Here is a 21,008-nt window from a genome sequence, read left to right as displayed (position 1 = left end):
GAGAAGCCAGAGAACAACTGGGAACAGAATGGAGGTTGGTGGAACTTGGGGGACCAAGGACCTTGTCTCTCAGAAGTCTACTCCGGCTCTGTTCAGATTTTAGAGGGTAAGGGGATGTACAAAAGAAACCCAAGTGAAGTCGCTCAGTCGTGTCTGACTCCTTGCGACCCCATGGACTGTAGCCTACAAGGCTCCTCTGTCCATGGAATTTTCCAGGCAAGAGTACTGGAGTGGGTTGCCATTTCCTTCTCCAGGGGATCTTCCCCACCCAGGGATTGAACCTGGGTCTCCCGCATTGCAGGCAGATGCTTTACCATCTGAGCCACCAGGGAAGCCAAAAGAAACCCAAAGGATGTTGGAAATATGTTATCAGTATTCCTGGCCTGGTCTACCTGCCTTTTCTAGGAGCCTCCAATCCCTGCGTTGCTGTCTCTCTTGACCATGGTTGTGAGTTGTGAGTGGTAAGGCTGGCTACTCTACTCTCCCAGTCTCTGCCATCTGGCCCTCACCCAAAGCCAAGTACTACCCAGAGATGGGAGGAGGGGACTGCCTCTAGATATAGGATAACAAAGAATTCTGAGATGGTCAGGACACATAATCAGGCCTTGAGGCAAAAACTGGAAAGTTATCCCTTGAACATGCAGCCTGTCAAGGCTAATCGACCTCAATGATCTTTCATAATGGATTTAGGGCCAGGTGACTTGTCACTGGGGAAAGGAAAGGAGAGTGCAGAAGCTTACAGAATATCCATGCTGGAGGGACCTGGATTACAGAACAGAGACTTCTCTCATTGGTCAGAGAAGATAAGTGACACTCCTCTCCTAAAGGTTTCAGAGACACTTCATACAGACCTGGCTTACAGCACACAGGGGCTTGCTTCACTGAAAAGCTCCCTACTCCACTGCACCAAGAGACAGCCACTTTTCCCCAAGCTGAAGAGCTCCAGCCCCCTTAGCAAAGCCTGGAACACAGTAAGTGTTCAATAAATACTAGTTGTTGTGAATATTAGGGCTTCCCAAGTGGCGCTAGTGGTAAAGCACCCACCTGCAAATGCAGGAGACGTAAGAGACATGGGTTCGATCCCTGGGTCAGGAAGATCCCCTGGAGGAAAGCTTGACAACCAACCCCAGTATCCTTGCCTGGAGAATCCCATGGACAGAGGAACCTGGTGGGCTACAGTCCATAGGTTCACAGAGAGTCGGACCCTGGCCTCCACTGTGGCCTCTCCTTGCTCAGTCCTGGCTTTCTCTCTCTGGGCCCTGCAGGGAGTCCTCCTTCTGTCCCAGGAAGTCCCAGTGACCTTTCCCTCAAGTCTGCAAATATATTCTTGGCGAGTCTTGGAAATAAAATTGTGCTCAACATTTGTATAGGGCTTTTCTGCTGCCCAGCCCTTTACAGACATTAGCTAATTAAATGGAGGAGGATGAGACAGAACAGGACCCGGTCTCTGCAGTCAGGATTCCAGGCCCTCCTGACCAGGGTGGCTTCAGCCTTATTTTTCCTCTATTCTTTTTCTGCAAGATTGGACTCACCCTGAAGAAGAAACTTCTGGGGAGTTGGCCACTGAGACAGAAAGCAAAGTGAGAGGAGAGAGTGTAACAATATGTTGAGGGACTTCCCTGGTCATCCAGTGGCTCAGACTCCTCACCCACAATGCAGGAGACTCAAGTTCGATCCCTGGTCAGAAAACTAGATCCTGCATGCCAAAACTAAAGATCCCGCATGCCACAATGAAGCTCAAAGATCTTGCATGCCCCAACCAAGACCTGGTGCAGTCAAGCAAATAAAATAAAATAAATATTTTTAAAATAATAAAAAAATAATATGTTGAGTAGGTAAGAGTCTTCCTGATGTCATTCTGTCACATATCCAGTCATATCCAGCAACTGCCTTGGTCTAAAAGTGTAATTATGTGTCTTCCACGAAGGGGTCAGTCACCTTCTTGCCCTTTGGAGGAGGATATCAGGATAGAAAGACAGTAACTAGAGCCAGAGCAGGTTGTCAAAGGTCCTTCCCAGAGAGCTAGGGGTCCTGTTCTTGGTCTAGGGACAGTGTCGATCTCTCAGCCTACCTGGGAGTCACAAACTGGACAGTGGTTCCTATCCTGGAGAGAAGCACATAAACCTCTGCCCTACCCTGCTCTTCCTGGCCATGAGGGCTGGAGGGGAGCCATCCTCAGCATCAGCAGAATTTCTCATTGCACTGCTCCCCACCTACTCCCCACCACCCTCAGACCCTGCCTGTGTCAGCAGGGAATCACAGTGTGGAACTGTACTCCAATGGGCAGCAAGTCAATTCCCACCTGGGGAGGAGAGAAAGAAGGAGAGATGGGAGTGGGGAGGTTATCATGGACTAGAACTAGGGAAAAGACCAGAGAGAAACCGAGACCAGTTACAGAGGAAGACATAGGCCATGTTTCAGACTGAGACTGTGGGAGAGGAAAGAAGACTGGAAAGAGAGAGGGAGCAAGAAACAGCCCCTCAGGTAATAACTGTGTAGAGACTGAGGATTTCTTGGTACAGCCAGGAACACCCCCAGGTAGAAATGCCCCCAGGAGGCCTGAGAGAGCTGCCATGAATCCTGGAAGAAGAGCCACATACCCCACCCACCAACCACCCAGAAGGACAAAATCCACAGGTGCCCACCTCAGATGTGTGGGCTCCTCCAAGAGGCAGGTGGTGTACATTCTCCTCCCTGATCCCCTCACAGGGACTGCAGCCTGGAGACTCAGGACCTCCTCCTGTGGTGAGTATCCTCCCCTCCCCGGGCCTGCTCCTGCCCACCATGATCCGATTCATCTACCTTGTGCTGACTGGGGAGTCAGCAATTCTGGAGGCCCCGCCAAGTCCAGCAGAGAAGGGCCTGACCTTCTCTCACCGTAATTATCTGTCTCATTAAAAATAGGCATTGAACTTCATAAAACCAATTAAGACTTCAGGGCCAGGGCATAGAAGCAAGCTGGAGTCCAGGCAGCACTGGTGACTGTATGAGCCAACTCCAAGGACAGAGCAGTACGTGACAGCTCCCTCCTCTCAGTCCCAGCCCCAAAGGCTGCTAAGCTCCTGCAGCTGTAACAGAAGAGGCTGAGGTCAGACCCAAAGAAAGACTGGCTGAATGGCTGGCAGGGGCTGTGAGGTTTCTTCCCTTTTGTGACTGGCAGCCTAGCAGAGACTGGTTCCTCCCTCCCATAGCCCTCTGTGGTTTCAGAAAACCTCAAGAGCTTCCCATCAAGTTACCAAGGCAACCACAGCCCAGCAAGATGCACAGTGATGATGAAGAGAGAGCGCGAGCAGAGACTGACAGCAGTCCCCTGACAGGATATCAGGGCGGGAACACACATTCCAGGGTGAGCAAAGAGGCAGAGGCTTCAGGCCAGAGAAACATCCCCTACCTCCCTGTCCAGTCTATTCCAGGACTTGTTTTCCTGCAGCCCAGTCCCAGGTGGGTGAGAAGGCAGGTGAGAACACAGCTTCCCGCACTGTTAGGGGGGATGGTGGGCATCTCCTCCACAGCTTCCCAAAATGGCACATGTTGTCGTTCCTGGCCCCACCCTCTGCTTTTAAAATCCACTGGTTAATGTAAGGTAAGGATTTTCTTCAGAGAAGGAAATGGCAACCCACTCCAGTGTTCTTGCCTGGAGAATCCCAGGGACAGAGGAGCCTGGGAGGCTGCCGTCTATGGGGTCGCCCAGAGTCGGACACGACTGAAGCAACTTAGCAGCAGCGGCAAGGATTTTCTTATGTGTGGTTCAGTGGCAAATATTTAAATACTGATTTTGAAAAGAAAAAAAAAATCCAGTGGGACTCCTTTTCATAACCACCTGCTCTCTCCATTCAGGAGGCAGAGTTGCTAAGGGATCATGAGCACAGGCTGTTTTGGAATCGAGTTTGGTTCTTGCTATGGTCACTTTCTAAGACTCTGTGATCTTGGGCAAGTCAATTCTCTCTCAGTCTGTTTCCCTTAGCTGAAACTGGGGATAGTATGATAAATTCTCAGGACTTAATTCTGGTTCGATCCCTGGGTTGGGAAGATACCCTGGAAAAGAGAAGGGCTACCCACTCCAGTATTCTTGCCTGGAGGATCCTATGGACAAAGAAGCCTAGCGGGCTACAGTCCATTGGCTCACGAAGAGCTAGACACAACTAAGCAACTGACACTTTCAATAATATCATATATATAATGTGCTCGTGCAAGGCCTGGTACAGGGTGACTTTTTTCTTTGTTTTTAAATTTTTGGCCACACCTTGTGGCATGTGGGATCCTGGCTCCCCAAATAAGAATCAAACCCATGTTCCCTGCATTGGAAGCAGAGTCTCAACCAACCACTGGACCTCCAGGGTAGTCCCACTGGGTCAGTTTCTTTTTTTTTTTTTTAATTTAGCTGCTAAACGTTTTATCCTTATTAGTAGCATTTTAATTTTTATTATAATTGTGTGCTTCCATTTACTCATCTGTAAAAGAGGAGTCATGATTCAATGGGTCAAAGATTGAACAAGATAAAGCATGTGAAATGCTTAGAACAGTATCTTCCCCTTAGAAAGTGCATAATGAATTGGATCTGTAATTATTATGATTTCTACAACTCCCTTGCCACCCCCCTACCCCCCCACCCCCACCAAGCCTTCAGATTAGGCACCTGGAAGTTATCCCTGAGCTGGCCCAAACTCCTAGCTCCCTAAGTAGTACTGGCTGTGAAAAGGAGGCTTCTGGAACTGTACTAAACTTCTAACTCACTTCTGGACCAAGAATAAGTCTTTAACTTCTGCACTCCCTCATTTCCATCTCAGGAGCCTTAGGTTCCCTGTGCAGGCTAATGTCCAGCTAGATCAGCATCCTGAAGGAAAGGGGTTATGGTCATTTAGAAGGGAAAAAGGTCAGCCACCAAGCTAGGGTAGGGGACACAAGAGAATAAACGAAAGACACATGGGTGGAGTTACAATGCCTTTTAAAGGTTCCTGTCTTTTGCTGGTCCAGCTGAGGCCTCATTTCCATAAGGAGATCTCAGATATGACAAACAGTTGCAGACTGCTCCCAAATACTCGCCATCTTCCTCTCAGGAAACATCAACACTCCTCTAGGGCCCAGTCACACTTCTGACCTTTGAGATCCATGAACTGCCTGTCTGTGATGCAGTCTTCCTCATACTCAGCCCTTTCTGCACATCTGTACCTCATGATTCAGTCACACACAAACTGCATGGGAGGGTGTCCCAGGGTCTCCAGTATATGCTGCAAGCTTCAAGCCTGGGCTAAAACTGCAGCTGGAAGAACTTAAGTGAAACCTCAGGAAAATGTCCTGGTTCCAGGAGCTGGGAGACACAGAGAAAAAGGCTACAGGTAAACTATGGAATTTGTACCTCTGCAGATTTTCATCTGGAACAGGCCCAGTCCCTAATCTCTACTGCCCTAAAGAGCTTGAGAATTAATCCCTCAGTGGGGGGTAGGTGGGGCTGGGGCTCTCTGGACCCTCAAGACACTGGAGCCAGGGCCTGCTACATTGGGCTTGTCTTCCCACTCTCCTTACCCTCCCCTCCTCCACAGCCTGGAGGACTGCGGCCTTAATGTTTATAGCCACCCTGAGGCCTGTGGGATGAAGCGGGGCCCTGAAGGCATGGGAATTCCTGCAGAGCCAGACTGTAGAGAAAAGTAGTGATTTGGGGTTCTGAAGTCAGAAATCAGTTCTGAGGATGACTTGGACTTGTACTCCCCCAGAATAAACTCACAGGTTTGGCCCTGTGCTTGAGAAGGAAATGGCAACGCACTCCAATATTCTTGACTGGGAAATCCCATGGACAGAGGAGCCTGGTAGGCTACAGAGTCGGACAGAACTTAGTGACTAAACAACCACCACCTCAGCTCTGCTAGTGATACCTGAGATCCTGTCGTCTACCACCAGCCACGTATACTGGCCTCCCCACATTGTTTGAACAGAGACAGCTACTGATACAGGCTTTTTACCATCCCTGTGCCCTTAAGTCAATACTCACACAGGCCCTGTTACTAGAGAAGAGGCTTTGAGATGACTGGGTGGTGGATGAGGAAATCTGAGGGAGATGAGTGGAAGAAAGTAGGAGTAGGGGTCCTTGGGAAGTCTCTTCTTAGGGGCTTTTCCTCAGGGCATCTGCTGCCCAGAAAGCCTCAACCGGGTCAGCTATGGGTCAGGAATGAGCCACACCCCACCAATCTTCTCAGCACTCCTACTGAGTAGATCTCCTACCCCATCCCCATCAGACTCCCAAACAAGTCCAGGATAGTCACAGAGGACTGTGTTCAGTCTGGGAAAACTAGAAAAAGTCTCTCCCGTTTCCCCACCATGATGAAGAATCTAGTGGACACGGCATGGGTATTAGCAACACAGATTAATCTGGAAGTCATTCTGAAGAAAATATAGCTCCCCAAAGACAGCTAAACCACTATTAGCTGCTAAGGACTAGCAAGGGGCCAGGAGTTACACTGTCCCCAAAATGGGACCCATTTGGTCTTGGCCACAGCTCCCAGATAGAGACCTGCCCTCCCAACTAATCTCCCAGAGGCAGAAGTCAGCCCAAGGAGTCTCAGGGAATATTTAGAAAAGCGATTTTTCTCTCAAGTCTCTGTCTGCCTGCTAGAAAAAGACTACTTCCAACTCTCAAAGGATTTGCCCTGTTCACCCTCAGAATGACAGGTGGATACACAAAATTTCTATTATGTTCAGAGTCCAGGCTGAAGATGGTCCCTAGGATCCTCTCCTGGGATGACCCAGGAGTGCCCCCTGCTGCCAGGCTTGTCTGAAGCCAGTTTGGGGTGGAAGAAGGAAGGCGTGTTAAAGCCCATTCTAGTTGCTCCAGCAGAAGGGGCCACGCTTTATGCTACTGTCTCCACACACCACCCAAGTCACAGCTGGATCTCCCCAGGAGTCACTGAGGATGGGAACAGCCAGAGAGGAGCTATCTGGGAGCAGGACAACACACCGGGGCCCTGCAGCCTGGCCTCCGGCACATGCCCAGAGCTCAGAGGAGGGCTGTCCACTCTGCAGGGGTCCGTGGCTTCAGGAGAGGAGTCAGGTTCCATGAGCAAAGTCAGCCACCTTCTCTGTGCCCCAGAGAGAGAGGCTGTGCCACATTCGGTGAATCACCTCAGTGAGAGTGCGGTGGGAGATAGACACAGGAGAGACCCCGCTTCTCCCCAGAAACTCCCTCAGATGCCAGTGAGACATGACCAAATTTATCACTGACAATACAGATAAGAATAGCTGTTTCCAAAAAGACCTTTGGCTCCATGTCTGTAAGCTCAGGAGAAACTAGAAGATTCTTCAGGTCTCTTTAGCTCCAACATTCTGTGAGCCTATAGGATTCCACAGCCCATCCCACCCCTAGTGGCTGCCTTTTGTCCTGATCACCCACTACTCCCCACTCCTAGTTCTTTCTTTAACCTAATTTAAATCTATCTTGCTGCATGCGAAATAGGGACAGCTAGGAGGGAGGGTCTTCTTCCAACACTTCCTGTTTTCAAGATCAGAGACAGAGGGAAGCCAGAGGTGGGGCGGTGTGTGTATGTGGGTGGGGGGATACAGGACACAGAGAAACCCAGAGAAGAAGAAGCAAAATAAGGGGTGGAGAGATGACCAGCTAAGACCCAAGTGAATGTCTGAGAGAAACCTTCTGACTGGCTGGAGAGGTAGAGAACAAACCTCAGGACTGCCTCTAGTCCTTTCCCCCTAAATGGTTCACAGGTACGCCTCTGCACTCTCACTAGACGGTGTGTGAGCATGCATGAACATGTACATCCCATGCTGTGCTTAGTTGCTCAGTCGTGCCCAGCTCTTTGCTTCCCCGTGGACTGCAGCCTGCCAGGCTCCTCTGTCCATGGGGATTCTCCAGGCAAGAGTACTGGAGTGGGTTGCCATGCCCTCTTCCAAGGGATCTACCCAATCTAGGGATCAAACCCAGGTCTCCCGAATTGCAGGCAGATTCATGGGTGCTTAGACTGTGGGAAAGGCCTAGCTGGATGTGGGGCTGGAGAGGGAAGCAGTTCTTTCCTGGCCAGAGAGTTCTGCCCCTACCTGCATAATTACGTTCCCTTTCACAGCCCACCTCCCAGCCTCCAAGCCTTCCAGCACTAGGTCTTTGTGATTTCAAAACAGCTCCCTGCCTGAATGCCACCTCCAGGAAGTGCTGAGCTGGTCAAATGAGGGGATGCAAGGAAGGAAAGCAATCCCATTCCCTCCAGAGCACGACCTCCATCAAACACCCTCCTTTTACCTCCCCTCCCCTCCACCTGTTTCATCACTGCCACCAACAGCTGCAGGAAGTCCTCCTCACCCAGAGCAGTGGACTGCAAGGAACAGCCCACTTTCCAGGGGTGGGTGGGGATAGGTCTGGGGCAGCAACATTCCCAGCAATGCCAATACCCTCTGCCTCCCTTCTCCCGTTAGTAAAGAAACAAAAGGGAAAGCCCTCCCAGTCAGTCCTTACAGCCACTTTGCAGTCACACCAGCTCCCTGAAATCCCTGCCCAAGTTGTCCACAATTCTGCCCTTCCAAGAGAGCCTATATTTCTCAGACTTTTGAAAGTCACTCTAGGATATCTCACCCTGAAAGACAGATCTGCTCTTAGAATGCAGGAAGACAGTGATGAATTCGCCCACACACTAGCAAGCTACTTCCATTAACTCCTGTGTCCAAATAATTTCTTTAAATCACCAAAGATGAGGCTGGGGGAGGGGAAGGCAAGTCTGACATCAATCTTCAGTGGGGATTCCTCCTCCAAACCTGGCCAGGGCCAGGCAGAAGAAAAACCCAGCACATCCATACTCTGGAGACTTCTGGAGCAAAGTGAAGGAAATGAGACCCCACACCGGCATCCCACAGTGTCTCCTGTGACCTCAGTTATCTTCAAGTCATTCCACTCCCTTGGATTCTTGGAAAAACAACACAGACATGGGTATATGCACCCCTTCCTCGGGGCTTTCAGAGCTCTGGCTGTTCCTGGACAGGGCTGGGGTGCTCCTCAGAGCATCTTGACCCCTTAGGCAGACAAGAGAGCAAGAGAGCACCGTTCCCTGTGTGATCAGCATTCGGGGGACCCAGAAGGGCAGGGCACAAGAAGGATAACAGGTAAGATAGAAGACAGATAAGCTCTGTACTGCGGTTCCCAGTTTACCCATTTCTTCTCAAATTTCCCTATTTAATCCCCTCATTTTACAGTTGAGGAAGTAGAGACTCAGAGGAGCTGACCTGCCCAAAGCTACCAGCTAGAAAAGGGATAGATCTGAGTCCAGCGCTGGTCTTCTCTTCAGGGAGATTACATCCTGGTAGTTTAGGAGACCAGGAAACAGGTAACACTTCAGCTGCTAAGTACGTCCACCTATCCTTGGCTCTGGAACATGGTATCATCAGCTCAAAACTACAGTTCTAGCCCCTGCCCTGCTTACACTGCCTGTCTCTAAGCCAGTCTCCAGCTGGATGTTTGTATGCTTGAGGGTGGGCCAGGTGGGGCCCAGAAGGCAGAAGGGACAGAGAAGGGAAATGCTGGCATTTCTCCAGGGCCCAGGAGCGGCAGAGAGAATGAGAAGTGGGCAGATGGGCCTAAACGGGCCACGTGGGAAGGCTGGGCTACAGGAAAAATGTGGGCACAATGTGGCCAGGCTAAAACATGGCTGTGCCCAATTGGCAACCTGAGCAGTTTTCCCTTCCTCCATTCTCCCAACCTCCCTCCAAATTGCCTGCTTCAGATGTGATTCTTTCCAAATGGGCTCCCCTCCCCCACAAAGGGCTGGCATGTGGAGGGAGGTTGTGGACTGATTACTGACATCGCAGCCTCCTTCCAGCGGCAGCAGGCTGGGGAGCTGGCAGCCCAGACCACAACAGGAGCAGCTTGTGATGGTCTGTTCCAGCAGATTGGACAGGGTTTCCCATGGCTCAGACCTGAGGCCAAGGGGCCAGGATAGAAAATGCAGGAAAGAGGAGGCCCCCAAAGTCTTGGCCAATGGGCTGGCTTATTGGTGGCTTGAAATATACAGGTTTTCCTTGCCTGGGAAGTCAGCATTATCTAGCCCTGTGATCCTGACTGGCTGCAGAGGCTGAGTGTTGGGATCCCCCTTAAAGGTGCTCAACCTGTCCCAGGTCCTGGAGTTCCCAGAAATGAGGGAAGAGCAAGTAGGAACCAGTCACTGGCACTTGTTGGCTCCCTCCATGCCTCTTAATGGTAGAAACTCAACTCTTCTTTCAAGTATCTCATTGAAGGGAGTAGTGGGGGAACAACTTTCCCTTCCAGGGTCTTGTGGAACTGCCAGTAGTTTGAGTTATCTAACGAGACCAAATGCATCAAGAGACGTTAAGTGGAGCAAGATACAAATATTGCAACTCTGAGACTGGATTCAAGGCATGACCTCTTCTCTGAGAATATTATCTATTATCCTTAAATGTGTGCGTGCATGGTCAATCGCTCAGTTATTGCATGAGGGCCACTGATACAGCAATATGTTCCCAAAGAAGCCCATCGTCTTCTAATGTAGGAGAGAAGGCGGGGGGAGGTATCTTCTTATTTCAGCCAAAGTGACCAAGGGGCCTAATCCGGCATCTCTACTAAAATGGAGGTAAAATGGAGGTGGGAAGACAAGTTACCGTGAATAAGATGGGCCTCCTACACTAACATGAATCATCCTCAGGACACCTCTGAGCCTATCTAGGCCCTGATCTTTGTCTAGATGCTTCTCTCTAGCTAAGGCTGGGAAGCCGATGCAGACACTTACAACCTCACTCTTCACCGGCGGCGCAGCCATTAAGGAGCCTGATTAGCAGAGCCCCATGCTGGGCTGCTAATGGGTTGGGGACATTAAGCATAAATGGTTTCCCAGTCCTGGGCTGAGCAGAGTCCAGGCAGAAACAAATATTTTAATCGCAAAGAACTAGAAATCTAGGAGGGGTGGGTTTCCTCAGCTTGCTGCTGCTGCTAAGTCACTTCAGTCGTGTCCGACTCTTCGACCTCACAGACGGCAGCCCACCAGGCTCCCCTGTCCCTGGGATTCTCCAGGCAAGAACACTGGAGTGGGGTGCCATTGCCTTCTCAGCTTACTCTGCATCTATTGTTCTCCCATCTTCTACCTACAACAGTTTCTGCAACTCTCAGATCCAGGGATTCCCTGACTGAGGAGGGCTTACTTGTCCTCGCCTCCATGAATGGGGTGGGGGATGGTGGGAATAGATCTGAACTCACCCAGACAAATGAGAGTAGAAGAGATTGCCGAAGATTCACAGGGAGGGTGATTCCTGGGGCTGCCTTGGCCAATAACCCTGATAATTAGGAAATCCTTGACATCTAACTTATTTTATTTAAATAATTTTTAATTTATTTGGCTGCACTGGGTCTTAGCTGTGGCATGCAGGATCTTTTACCTTCATTGTGGCATTTTCAGTTGCAGATGCAAACTCTTTGTTGCACCATGTGGGATCTAGTTCCCTTATCAAGGATAGAATGTTGTTCCCTGCATTGGGAACACAGAGTCTTAGCCACTGGACCACCAGGGCAGTCCCCCTTGACATCTAATTTACATTAGTCTTGGGATAACTCAAGGCCCCAGTAGCTGGGGAATTGGGGGAAAGGACTAAAATGGAAGGTCATGGATGGGACACCTTTACACCGAAATTAGTTGCTTCAGGCCAGCGGTTCTCCCACTGTGATTGGGACCAGCAGCAGCTTGGACATTGCTATGAATGAAAATTCTCAGGCCCTAACCCAGACCTATTGAACTGGTAAATTCTGGGTGTGACAACAGCAATCTTATTTTAACAAACCCTCCAGGTAGCTCTAATGTTTGTTTTAAGTTCATGAGCCACTGCTCTTGGCTCTGCCTCTCAGGCCGAAGGGGAATGTCAAAAGAAGGGAGAATTAGGGAGGGATGCAACAGGCAGCCTCATCCAAAGGAAAAAAAAAAGATAGGAACTTTCCCAACGTCAACTTCCAAAGGTAGGCCTCAGAGGAGTCCTTTGATCTTCTCGGACTGCAAATGTCAGAGCAGTGTCTAAGTGGCTCTGCACAGAGGAGTCTGGGGAAAATAATCAACTCTGACCTTTCGCATTTTGCCCAGAACAGGAAAGGATAACGGAACAACCCTTTCAGGTAATTTATCTCCTGCTCAGTTTTTCTGAACAACCTTTCCCCTGGGCCCCCCTGAGATTCACATCCCTCCTCTCCATCTCCCTAGCCCTCTGGCTACCTGTTGCATCTCACATTATTTCCCTTCATCCACTGAACAAGCACTAATTCAAACTGTTTCTTAAGCAGACCACCAGTGAGTGAGGCCCTACTCCATAGGGAGTAAGAGAGTGAAGCCCGTCATAACCTAAAACTATAATCTATAATGGGGCAGGTTTTCTTCATACCTGTCCCTCTCCCACAGCCCAGGCCACAACCAGTTCACAACGCTGCCATAAAAGAAAAGAGTGGTTTTCCTCTTTTCCTGACCTTTTATACTGGACCTGAATGGCCACACTTGCAAAGCAAAAAAGACAAAATTTCAGTTCCTAGCCAACCTATAAATTTCCCGAGGGCCAATATGGATCTATAGCTTCTTCTTCTTTTATATCCACCATACTAAATGCCTAACACACTAGCTGCCTAATGAATATTTGATCAATTGAACTGAAGAGAGTGCCCAGGAACAAGAAACTAACTAGTCTGTTTCCAAACTGGAACTATGACAGTGATCAAGAAATGAGTTACCCCGAAAGGATTAGGAAAGAAACAGCATCCTGTCACCTTTGATACCAGGCACAGCCATCTTCATTCATTTATTCAACAAGAATAATGTTCACAGCACACCTGCTATATGTGGAATGTAGATCTTAAGGCCTGCTAAGTCACTTCAGTCATGTCCAACTCTGTGTGATCCCACAGACAGCAGCTCACCAGGCTCCCCGTCCCTGGGATTCTCCAGGCAAGAACACTGGAGTGGGTTGCCATTTCCTTCTCCAATGCAAAAAAGTGAAAAGTGAAAGTGAAGTCGCTCAGTCGTGTCCGACCCTCAGCGACCCCATGGACTGCGTGCAGCCTTCCAGGCTCCTCCGTCCATGGGATTTTCCAGGCAAGAGTACTGGAGTGGGGTGCCATTGCCTTCTCTGGATCTTAAGGCCTCGTGGGGGAAAAAAACATGCATTTCAGGTGGCATTAACTGTCTTGAAAACAACAACAAGGTAGGTTAAGAGGGCTACAGATGGTGGGAACAGGGGTCAAGAAGAGCCATTCTGAGGAGCTAGCATTTGCGCAAACACCTAAAGGAAGAGGAGCTAGACATGCAGCTATGTGAGGGGAGAGCATTCCAGGCAGAGGGAAGAGCAATGCAAAAGCCCTGCAGTGGGGGCATTCTGCAAGGAACACAGCCTGGAATGGAATGAACAATGGGAGAGAGGTAGGAGATGAGGCAAGAGAGAGAACGGTGCACAAATTACATAAGACCCCGTAGATTATAAGGATTGTAGATTTCATGCCTAGTGAGAAAGAAGTGATTAGCAAGTTCTGCACAGAGTGAAATGTTCTGATTTTAATGGACTACTCCAGCTTCTGTGTTGAGAACAACCTGTAGGAGGTAGAGCAGAAGCAAGAAAACCACTCAGGAACTATGACAGAGCTCACTCATGTCCCCCACAAATTCAGTCTCTCCTGTCACATTTTAGCTGGGCAGAAGGCTACTCAGAAAAAGAACTACATTTCCCAAGCTCCCTTGCAGTGAAATGTAGCCTTGTGACAAAATGCTGGCTGATGGGATGTGAGTAGAGGGATATATGCAACTTTCAGGTCATGTTCTTACAGGAAGGGGTCTGCTATCTACTTCCTTCTCCCCTTTCCATCAGTTGGAATCTCACGAACATGACAGTGGCAGCTGGAGCATCTATCTTAGGCAACAGGATGGAAGTTATATGTTGAAGAACTGACAATATTTTTCAAGGAATTAGATAAGGAGACATAAAAGAAAGAAAAAATCCAGGAATGACTCCAAAGTTTGGAAACTGATAGAACCCGAGTTGCATTTATTGCCATGGAGAAGACTAGGGTACCAGTGAGTCTGAGTGGACTATCATTGACATTCACATGGAGATGTCAAGTAGCAGCTGGATATGAGTATAATATTCAAGGGGGAGATGCAGGGCCTGAAGATAGCCATTTGGGACTTATTAACATATAGGTGTTTTTAACATCCTGACATAGATGGGATTATCTAGGGAGGGTGGAGAAAGAAGAACAAAGCCAGGATGACAGACCTAGGGCATCAGAGGTAGGGGAGATGAGGAGACAGCACCGGACACTGAGGAGGTAGGAGGAGAACTAAGAGAGGAGCGTCTGGGAAGCCAAATGAAGAGGATGTCTTAAAAAGAAAAGAGTGAACATACGTGTCAAATGCTGCTGCTAGGATGAGTAAGAGGAGGACTAAGGGATCCCGCTGAAATGAGAAGCCACCGGTGACACTGCAAGAAGAGAATTTTCAGTGGGGCACTGACGACACGAGAGAATGAGGAGAGAGGAAGTGGAGACAATTCTGAATTCCCAGCTGGTAGAAATCATTCTAGCAGCCTAAATTCCACCCTTCCCATCACAGTCCCAAGCATTCTGAAGGACGGTAGCGCACTCAGCAACTGAATCTTATCCAGCTCCCCTTACCCACGTGTCTGAATGACCCTGCTATCTCTCCTCTCCCAGCTTCTCTCTTCCCAGGCATCCCTGCAGCTCCTCTGCCCTGCCGGCTCCCAAGGCGGCTCTCAAGGACTTCCTGGGCAGGCTCGGCAGCCAGGCCTGACACTCCTGGATCATAATTAGTGCTGCCGCTAACAATGTTTGGCCCCTATGGAAGAGCGACCTGGGAAATTCTGATACTTCCAATTTTCCCCCTCAGTGCTTTCCCGGATGCAATTTCCCGGCCAGTGTCTGTGCTCCAGCCCTGGGCCCTGGCTGCCTCCTCACCAGGGAAAATGAAAGCAGTGTCTCAGATGCCATTCCAAAGGGCCTAATCAGTTAGCTGAGGTCATTTCCTGGCCATTGTCACAGCATTATTATAATAACACAGGCACACCTTCGGGGGAGGCAGAGACGTTCCTGTGAGGAAAGGGTGAGGGCACCAGGCCCTTACGCATGGTCCATAAGGAGCACCGCTAGTGGTGTGATGAGAATACTGACAACCAGAGAGAAAAGCGCCCACCCAGAAGAGCTCTGAATTTCCAGCAGAGATGCAGCTCATCCACCCACTCTTCCCCGCTGAGGATTCTCTCTAGGGCTCCTGTCTTGGCAGTCAGAGCCTTGCACACTGTCCCGTGGCATCTTGAGGCTAGGCCTGGTCAAAACTCAAACCTAGCTCTTCTCTGCCCCCGCAGCTTCAAGCGTTGCCCTCTTGACCTGGAAAGTGCTCAGTTCAGAGTACTGCCCTGACCTCCCAGGTCTAAGGACTTTACTTCATTGCCCTAATGGGCCTCCAGCTCTCTAGGGCAGGGGCTAGGCTGGGCCCTGTGCCTCAGGGTCTTGGAGGAGAGGTCAGAGGGTTGCCTTGGATTAAGAATATTGGGACTGACTGGACCTTGGCTTCTGCCACAGGGGATAAAAACAGAAACCAGCACCTACAAAGCACTTGCAAATGGGAGACCAATTTAAAACCCTTTTTTTTTAATGTAAAATATACATAACATAAAATTTTACCATCTAAACCATTTTTAAATGTACAGTTCTGTGGCATTAAGTACATTCACACTGGTGTGCAACCATCACGACCATCACTCACCAGAGCAGTTTCATCCTACCCAACTCAGACTCTGTATCCATCAAACACTAACTCCCTCAGTGTAGGGTGTTGCATATTTATCTCCTATAATCCTTATTGTGAGGTAGGAATTTTCTCCACTTTCTACCAACAAGGATACAATAATAGGAAACAGTGAGAAGACAGTGTTACCCTGCTCAGGGGCAGACAGGCAGGGAGAGGGTTCGAATCCCCATCTGCCCAGTTCCAGGGCTCACCAGTGACTTAGTGGGAAAGGATCTGCCGGCCAATTCTAGAGAGGTGGGTTTGATCCCTGAGTCAGTAAGGTCCCCTGGAGAAGGAAATGGCAACCCACTCTAGTATTCTTGCCTGGGAAATCCCATAGACAGAGGAGCCTGGCGGGCCACAGTCTGTGGGGTCACAGAGAGTCAGACACACGTGAGCGACTGAGCGCTGGTGCTTTGTAGTTCCTCCCTCTGACCAGTCTAGGGTCTAGGGCCTTTATGGGAAGGGTATCACGAACAGACATCACTGATGACTAGTCACTTCACACATGATGTACACTCAACTGTAATGCAATGGAAGGGCTTCTAGCCAGCATGGTTTGTATTTCCCAAAGCAAGGTCAGCCAATATAAGGTCAAATGTCTTTTGACCACCTAACAGGACTCAGCAGGAAAGGGTTCCTCAGACATCCTTCTTTAACTTGGTTCAGTTCAGTTCAGTCGCTCAGTTGTGTCCGATTCTTTGCGACCCCATGCATCGCAGCATGCAAAGCCTCCCTGTCCATCACCAACTCCCGGAGTTCACTCAAATTCATGTCCATCGAGTCGGTGATGTCATCCAGCCATCTCATCCTCTTTCGTCCCCTTCTCCTCCTGCCCCCAATCCCTCCCAGCACCAGGGTCTTCTACAATGAGTCAGCTCTTCGCATCAGGTGGCCAAAGGATTGGAGTTTCAGCTTTAGCATCATTCCTTCCAAAGAAATCCCAGGACTACTCTCCTTTAGAATGGACTGGTTGGATCTCCTTGCAGTCCAAGGGACTCCCAAGAGTCTTCTCCAACACCACAGTTCAAAAGCATCAATTCTTCAAGCTCAGCTTTCTTCACAGTCCAACTCTCACATCCATACATGACCACTGGAAAAACCATAGCCTTGACTAGACGGACCTAAGTTGGCAAAGTAATGTCTCTGCTTTTGAATATGCTATCTAGGTTGGTCATAACTTTTCTTCCAAGGAGTAAGCATCTTTTAATTTCATGGCTGCAATCACCATCTGTAGTGATTTTTGAGCCCCCCCCAAAAACGTCTGACACTGTTTCGACTATTTCCCCATCTATTTCCCATGAAGTGATGGGACCAGATGCCATGATCTTAATTTAACTTGGTACCACTCTCCAAACTTGACTGTGTTCACTTCCAGGGTGCTGGGCCTTGACACTGCTCAGGGACTCCCCCTTTGCAGTGTGGAAAAATGAAAGGAGTCAAGGTGTGCAGTCAGATGAACTTGGGTTCAGATTCTGACTCTGCTACTCTGCAACCCTGAGTCCAACTCACGGGAAAAGAGATCCCTTAATTCAACTCAAGCAGAGAAGTTTGGGCCTCTCAGGACCTCCAGGGGCAGTCACTGGAGCTGGGAAGGAATTTAAATCTAACGCTCCTCAGCAACTGGAAATCATGGCTCTGTCGTGTCAGGCTCCATTGGCCCCTAATGTGATTCAGCTCCACTGGGCCAATACGCTTCTCTTGTAGGATCTGATTGCTGCTGAAAACTCTTTACTTTAGGTTGAGGCTGGATCTTCGAAAAAGCAAGAGAGTTCCAGAAAAATACCTATTTCTGCTTTCCTGACTATGCCAAAGCCTTTGACTGTGTGGATCACAATAAACTGGAAAATTCTTCCAGAGATGGGAATACCAGACCACCTGACCTGCCTCTTGAGAAACCTATATGCAGGTCAGGAAGCAACAGTTAGAACTGGACATGGAACAACAGACTGGTTCCAAATAGGAAAAGGAGTACGTCAAGGCTGTATATTGTCACTCTGCTTATTTAACTTTTATGCAGAGTACATCATGAGAAACGCTGGGCTGGAAGAAGCACAAGCTGGAATCAAGATTGCCGGGAGAAATGTCAATAACCTCAGATATGCAGATGACACCACCCTTTTGGCAGAAAGTGAAGAGGAACTAAAAACCCTCTGGATGAAAGTGAAAGTGGAGAGTAAAAAAGTTAGATTAAAGCTCAACATTCAGAAAACGAAGATCATGGCATCCGGTCCATCACTTCATGGGAAATAGATGGGGAAACAGTCGAAACAGTGTCAGACTTTATTTTTGGGGGCTCCAAAATCACTGCAAATGGTGTCTGCAGCCATGAAATTAAAAGATGCTTACTCCTTGGAAGAAAAGCTATGACCAACCTAGATAGCATATTCAAAAGCAGAGACATTACTTTGCCAACAAAGGTCTGTCTAGACAAGGCTATGGTTTTTCCACTGGTTATGTATGGATGTGAGAGTTGGACTGTGAAGAAAGCTGAGCTTGAAGAATTGATGCTTTTGAACTGTGGTGTTGGAGAAGACTCTTGGGAGTCCCTTGGACTGCAAGGAGATCCAACTGATCCATTCTGGAGATCAGCCCTGGGATTTCTTTGGAAGGAATGATGCTAAAGCTGAAACTCCAGTACTTTGGCCACCTCACGTGAAGAGTTGACTCATTGGAAAAGACCCTGATGCTGGGAGGGATTGGGGGCAGGAGGAGAAGGGGACGACAGAGGATGAGATGGCTGGATGGCATTACTGATTTGATGAACATGAATCTGAGTGAACTCCGGGAGTTGGTGATGGACAGGGAGGCCTGGCGTGCTGCGATGCATGGGGTTGAAAAGAGTGGGACATGACTGAGTGACTGAACTGAACTGAACCTAAAGTAAAGGGATAGATAGATAGAAGGAATCAAACTGGCTCAAATTATCTTTTCTCCATGGGGCCATAAATTAGAGGTGACTGGGTAGCCCATGAACTGACTGACCTCAGGTCAGAATCTCCCTCTGGTTCAATCACCTAAGAGCAGAGGAAGATGGAGGTGGGTAAATGGTAGTTTAAGAAGTTGGGGTGAGAGGTGTCATATCGTATATAACATTGCCTGCAGCCAAGTTTTGACCAGTACAGAGTCACAAAGGGGGATGTGGAGTGGGTAGATAAACAGACCTAATATATATATTCTAACTATGTTACTTATGCAAGTTATTTTACCTCTCTGGCCCTCAGTTTTTCTCATCTAAACAAATGGGAAAAATTACTACTTCACAGGATTGTCGTAAAGACTAAATGAAAGGGGGCTTCCCTGGTGGCTCAGTGGTAAAGAATTTGCCTGCCAGTGCAGGAGCCATGGGATTGATCCTTGGCCCAGGAAGATCCCACATGCCTCAGTGCAACTAGGCCCGAGTGCCACAACTATTCAGCCTGTGCTCTAGAGCCGGGGGGCTGCAACTATTGAAGCCTGAGCACCCTAGAGCTTGTGGTTCTCAGAAAGACAAGCCACCATGATGAGAAGCCTGCACACTGCAACTAGAGAATAACCCCTGCTCGCTGCAACTCGAGAAAAGCCTGTGCAGCAATGAAGGTCCAGCGCAGCCAAAAATAAATAAACACATGATTAAAAAAAAAAGACTAACTGAGAGAACAACAGTCTGGTAGTTGCTTACTAACAGAGTAGGTGCTTAATAAACATTGTTTCCCTTCCCTCCTGCAGGAAGGACCACTTCCTGTGCTATACTGAGCTCAGCTGAAAAAAAAAAAATCAAGATGGGGCTCTGTCCTCTATAGTAGATTGAAGTCTCCCTGGACAAACATCATGACTCATCCTCTTTTTGTTTCCCTCTTGGCACCTTCACTTGATATATTTTATTCCCTTTTGCTGAAATGAGCCTCCTAGCCAAGCACCTAGTGGGAGAGAGAGATGTGTCCTCTTTTATATTCCTGAAGGGCCAGAATTGCTAGCTAACCCTCTCCAAGAGCCACTGGCAGCATGAGTGATAGGGAGCAAAGAGGGCTTCTATGTCAAAAGGAAGATTAATGTGCCCCCACACCTAGGAGGATGCTTTGATGGAAAGCCTCACACAAGGCAGCATTTTTTTTTTTTTCAAAATGGTATGAGACAATAAAAATAAAAATAGGTCTTCCCCCAATTCAGGGGCCTGGGGCAGATGACTTATTTTTCAGTGGTTAATCTATGTTCACAGGAATTGTCTTAGGTCTCATTCCATCACTGACTCAGTAAATATTTATAAAATATCTGCTCTCCTGAAACTTACAGTCTCATCAAGGAAGGAATTTACAGTCTAACCAAACAATCCCACTCATGAATATTTAAGTACAAATCATGATGAGCATTATGAAAGAAAGAAAATGTTTAAGGAGAGCATATAATGAAGAACTTGACATAGCTTAGGCAGTCAGATCGAATTAAAAATTTTGACCTTCATCCTGAGAGCAACGGGAGGTCATTAAAGGGTTTAAGCAGAGTTTTGGCAGGATCAAATATAGGTTTTGAAAAGATCACTTAGCTACAATGAAGAGAACGGATTGAAGGGTGACTGTTGTGGTAATTCCAAGCAAGAGATAATGGTGCCTCTAACTTCCGTAGTGGTGGTGGTGGTAGTGATAGAAGTTGTGGACTAAAAAGATATTTAGGAGGCAAAATTTCAGGACTCGGTGATTGAGTGGATATGGAGGAGGGAGAGTGTGGAGAGAGTGTGAAAACAAGGATTCCAGCTTGGATAACATGATGGAAGAAAACAAGGGAGGAAAAGACCACAAGCAAAGTCGGAGGTTGCCCTTCAGGAGCCTTCAAGACATCCAAGTGTCAATGTTGACAGCTAGATACATGGGTCTCCAGCTCCAGGAAGGAGTCAGGGATAGGGATAACAAATGTGTGGGTCCTTTGTTCAAAAGTAGTTCAAAGGCAGTAGATGAGTTTGCCTAAGGAGAGAGCAGAGCGTGAGAAGAAAAGAGACTTCGAGGCAAACCCTGAGGAACTTGGCCACATCATTTAGGGCAGTAGTTTTCCTCCACTGGGAGGTTCCCAAGACTCTAAAAGTCCTTAAGGTCAAAACTATTTTGATAACAAAATTAAGACATTATTTTCATTTTTCTCCGTGCTGACATTTGCACTGATGGTGCAAATGCAATAGTGGGTAAAATAGCTTATACTTTGCAGTGGCACTAAACTGTACAAGCAGTTTTCGTAGTCTTCATTGCAGTAAAAAAAAAAAAAAAATCACTTTAA

General features: G+C 48.3%; 1 non-coding gene across 1 annotated transcript; it reads right to left on the bottom strand.

The window, feature by feature from the left end:
• Positions 1 to 260: 260 nt before the first annotated feature.
• TRNAC-GCA (transfer RNA cysteine (anticodon GCA)) lies at positions 261 to 332 on the bottom strand. The gene has a single exon. It is a non-coding gene; the product is annotated as a tRNA-Cys (tRNA).
• Between the last annotated feature and the right edge of the window lie 20,676 nt (positions 333 to 21,008).

The sequence above is a fragment of the Budorcas taxicolor genome, chromosome 7 (assembly GCF_023091745.1).
Source record: "Budorcas taxicolor isolate Tak-1 chromosome 7, Takin1.1, whole genome shotgun sequence".
Classification (NCBI taxonomy): domain Eukaryota; kingdom Metazoa; phylum Chordata; class Mammalia; order Artiodactyla; family Bovidae; genus Budorcas; species Budorcas taxicolor.
Note: the sequence above shows the minus strand (reverse complement) of the source record. Positions and strands in the feature narration are given on the sequence as shown.